General features: G+C 42.4%; 1 long non-coding RNA gene across 1 annotated transcript; it reads left to right on the forward strand.

Moving 5' to 3' along the window:
• The first annotated feature begins 6 nt into the window (after positions 1-6).
• LOC119293670 lies at positions 7-3,731 on the forward strand. The gene is made up of 4 exons (XR_005143179.1): positions 7-398; positions 486-609; positions 2,084-2,248; positions 3,582-3,731. It is a non-coding gene; the product is annotated as an uncharacterized LOC119293670 (long non-coding RNA).
• Positions 3,732-4,940: the final 1,209 nt, after the last annotated feature.

Raw genomic sequence — 4,940 nt, forward strand, 5'->3', positions numbered from 1 at the left:
TCCCTCCTCCTTCCCCGGTGCCGGTCACCTCCCTCCACCACGCGCCACTCCCCTCCTTCTCCAGCGCCGGCCACCTACCTAAATCATGCAGATCCACACCATCCCCGCACTCCTCCTTCATCCTGCTGGCAGATCTCGTGCGCCGCGCTCTGGCAGTCGGTGATGCTTCCCTGCCACCACTCTGCCTCCTTCCCCGATGGGGCAACATCGCCGCGCGTACAAGAAGTTCATCACCGCCACCTTAGGCAGTTCAATGTCGACGTCGTGGATGCGCCCCACTCCAACGCCATGGCTTGGGCTTCAGCGGCAAACAATGGAGCCTGCAGGGGGAGCCGCGGGGTCGAGGACGTCTAGTTCAACAGTTCAACTGCTTGCTCGGCCGCCGGTCAATCAAGGAGGTGAGTGCAGGCCACCTCCGTGCGCTTCCATGGATGCTGTTGTCTAGTACATCCCCCTCTCTGATTGATCTTGCATGATTTCTGTAGCTTGTCATTCCCTACTGTGCAACCATCAAGCGTGTGCTAATTGTGACTGAGGTTGCACTGCTCACGGTAGGTCTCGGCGTTTGAAACAATTAGCAGCAATACAGAGAGCAGTTTCACACTACAGGTAAATGACATTGCCTCTGTGAGACAATTATCATGCAAACGGTTAGCAAAGAAGATTAATAGTTTATTTATGTGTTTATTCTGCTCTACCCAATACTGTAAAAATGCATGAGTCCAATGCCATGTGGCCTAGCTGACCGAATTAGCATGCAAGCTTCTCTTTTCCTCTATTGTCAGTTCAATTTTATCTAGTATGTATGTTCTGAAGATGATGAGAGAATGGTCTGGTGGGGTGATGCATGTTTCTTTGCTTTTTATCATTATATATAAAAAGATTCTGGTAGCTCTAGTACCTATACTACAACAGTCCATTGACAAAAAAAATATCAGTTCAATACATAATTGGGAAAAATTTCAATACTAAGTGTTCTCTGTCTATCCTTACATCAGCTAGTCTTCACCATGTCTAGATAGTGCCTAGAAGAAGTTAACTCATGCATTTCCATAAAACTATGCACTGATAAATCAGAACTTGTGTATTTCCATAAAATTATGTAAGTTCCATGTGTGTGTGCTCCTACAAATCTGAAATATTTTTCCAATCATACTAGTACTGATGCAATCACCTAAAAAGGTTGAAGAAAAATTCTGTAAGTTTGAGCACTCACTATTGTCAGAATGTCAAAGCTAGTGTAATCCCTATTGAGTTGCTGCTCTTCTGAATTTTGGTTCCCACACCCAAGTTTGGTGGTTCGGATATTTATTTTCAACATGTAAGTCTAGTAAGAGGAGCCGCGAGGCCGAGGACCTCCCTGTCGGCAGTACAACTGCTAGCTCCGCTGCCGGTCGCTTAAGGAGCTAAGTACAGGCCACCCCATGCTCTACCCTGGATCCTGCTGTCTTGTGCCTCACTGACTCGCCCTCTCTGATCGATCTCGCATCGTTTATGTACCTTTCATTCCCTATTATGCAAGTATCGATGGACTTTAGTCCTGAACCCTTTTTCTGAGCTTACTGTTCTATTTATGTTACCTTATCATCCCATCAGCCTTATGATTTAGACTAAATTTCAGCCATGATTTAGACTTTCTTTTTGCAATAAGTAGTTCACTATCTCAGTACAACTAGTTGACCCTCTCGGTTCAACTATTATTGGGGGTGCCAAAACTAGATGCTTGACTTTCTTATTATTAGCACTAGTGCTTTGTTCAGAGTACTGTTGGTAGTGCACGCACCGGGGGATAGTTGGTAGCTACGGCTGATGCACATTTTTTCTCTAATGTTTGTTGTAGCCTGAAAGCCTGCTTCTTGCTTAGCTACTGGTTGTGCGTGCGCATTGGTGCGTTGCTATTGTAGGGTGATGTGAGTGAGATAGAGAGAGATAGCAAATGAAATGATCTTCCACATGTGCTAACTCATGACACTGAAGAACGTTCAACTATGTTTCATCTCTGAACTTAAACTCATTTGTTCTTGGAGCTAAAATTCCTAGAGCTTCAGTCCAACTTTTGGTGATTCTTGTACTTATTGTTCAGAAACCAATGGTGAAAACTTCTGAATGCAGCAATGGCATGCTCCCAGCCCGCCGAGACTGAATCATTCGACACTACTTCTCTGTACAGTGTGGCTCGATGTGCAGCCCGCCGGCTCCATTGTGTACATCCAGACAAGACGCTATGGTGTAGAATTTAATGCATGAAGTAAGCCCATCAATTCGGTTTCATTTTCTGAATTTCTTTTGAACTTGTTGTCACTTAACTTTTACATGTATCTAGTTATGGTAATACTAACCAGATCAAACAACTTCGTTTTTTATCAAATTCTAGAACTTTTACATATTTGTACTGCTGCTGCTCCATACTCGTATTTGCTATTTCTTCTTATGTGGGCACTAAACTTCTAATACTATTCATGATCCAGCTTCTAGTTTTTGCTCTATCATATACTTCACTTATAGAAAAAAGGCTGGTTTATATAAATAGGACAAAGATGTTTGCTTGCTTTCCAGAATTGAAATTGTTGGACATGTATCAACGATGTAAATAAAGCTCTTCTCTTGTGTTTGAAAATAAAATCACACTAGTACATGGTGGAAGTTTGTATTAGTCCAGAGAAAAAAGAAACAAAGTTCAGAAAGAAAAATCATGAGTTCACCTTCCATAAAGTTTGTAAGTACAGAGATATCACCTTGATGTGGTATGTAAATATGTATTGCAAATTTGCAATTGAGGAATGGGGGTGTGTGTTGTAGTCTCTGCCTACAGAGTCGATATGTGTTTTTGTAGTGCTGGTAGTTGTAGTTTCCCACGGTCTCTGCTGTCATCAAGGGTGCATGTGTGCCATCCTCAGTCCAACCCCATGGCATAAGGGTGGTCGAGTTCGTCGCGACCAGTAGTCCATGGCTTTCGAGTTTCCCAAGAGACTTCCTGGAGGTTCAAAACCTTTCAGTTCATCTTTGAAAGTTTTTTAGTTCATCTTATCCAAAGCAAAAAGAAAACAAAGTGTGTCTAGTTTCATCATTTTTGTCTGCTTGAAAAAACACATACTAACATACCTCGTCACAATGGCCAGCAAGCGTAACTCGACTGCTCATCATCATTAGTTCAAATCATTTGGAGTTGTGTTACATGTACATGCCTGCTTGCCCGGTGAAATTGATACATACAGTACATACATCTGACCAGTGACTTGTGTCTCATTATAGGTTTACGGGAAAAAACATTCCAAGTCTCGTTATAGATGCAAACATACATCAACAGTCCATCTTCAAAATTATTTGACCACTGTCGTTGGCTGTTCTTCTTGGACATCTCCTAAAGTTCAGCTTTTGTCATCTCATTCTTGTATCTATACATATGTTTAATCGTTGCTCGCTTGAGATTTCTAACAGCGATCTCTAAATATTTTCTTGATCACTAAACAGGCCCAATTTTAGCATGTTTCCTGAAATATTTTAGCATGCTTTATGTTTTCATCGACAAGTTCACACACTACTGTCTCGGACGTTCAAACATTTGTTTCCCTGATGTTCAGATATTATCGTCTAGGAATACATCAGCAGGGAAGGTCGCTGCTTCAGGAGTAGCAGCGCGCCGCTGTTGACGCTACAAGGGGAGGCAGAAGTGGGGTGAGGCACTGTGACGGTCGCATTCCAGGAGGTCCGTCAGAGCTTTAGAAAGGTGAGGTGGCGCTCGATCGATTTGTTCTCTCGGAATGCAGGTTTAGCAGATGAGTTGATCTTCTTGTTGAAGTTTATTTTGAAGTGATGCGTGTAGTTCTCGTATGCTGATGCTGCTAGCTTTTGTGCCTCATTCAGTTCAATTTATTATTTGTGTTCAGTACAAATCTTATTCAAGTTTTAATGTTTGAAACTCAGTAATGCGATTCTATGTAGAAAAATATGACTGTTCACCTTTCTCTCAAAAATCTTAAATTTCCGGTTAGTAGTTCACCTTTGCCAAATTCTGTAATTCTGTAGATTAGCATTGTTAAATTCTGCAGTCAACTGGTTAGTAGTTCACCTTTTCTAAATTCTTCAGTTCTTTGGTTAGAAGACATGTTTATGAAACAAACCAAGGCAAGAACAAGTTCATAGCATGCAAGGATCAACTACAACAACCTTGGCAAAATTGAATAACATGTAAACAATCTGCCAGGAAACATTTTGAAGCAAAAGTAGAGCACGAAAATGACATGCTAGACTACTCCATAATTGCAACCTAGGGCATGAACGGCTAGAGCATAACCATATGTTCAAAACACCCTTACTGAAGTAACTCAAAAGATGCATGGATCTCTCTGTAGCATCATGTTTACAAGGCATAAAAATAACAGCAGAACAGGGACTGAAATCAGCAACATCACGATGCCTAGTTTGCATGCTTGTGCTAGTCACCACATTAATCACAAAAATACATGGTAAGCACCTCTGTAAAGAAGACATAGCATAGATGAAAACACATGTAGACATCAACCTCATAGGATGCACACATCAATCATGGCAAAAAAGACAAAAGAGCATGTTCTGTTAAGAAACAGGAACTAACATTATGAAGCACTTTTGCAATGAAGATTCAGGCATAAAGATGAGCTCAAATGAACATGATGCAATGGAATGAAATGAAGTACTCGTCGAGGCGAACAATTCGACATATTACACGCACAAAACGGAATAGTAGATGCAGAGATATGATGCGTTGAATATGGCATGATTATGCAAAATATACGGGGACTTGGCGAAATAAACGGGGTCAACCTCCGAAATGTATCTGGATCTGGATCGTGGCACACGGATCGAGGCGGGGCCAGAGAAGAGGACGACGACCGGGGATGGGGCTGCGCCGGCGAGGGGGCACCGGATCCGGCCGGGGCGCGGTCGGCCGGCGCGGTCCC

Source organism: Triticum dicoccoides, chromosome 4B (genome assembly GCF_002162155.2).
Source record: "Triticum dicoccoides isolate Atlit2015 ecotype Zavitan chromosome 4B, WEW_v2.0, whole genome shotgun sequence".
Lineage (NCBI taxonomy): Eukaryota > Viridiplantae > Streptophyta > Magnoliopsida > Poales > Poaceae > Triticum > Triticum dicoccoides.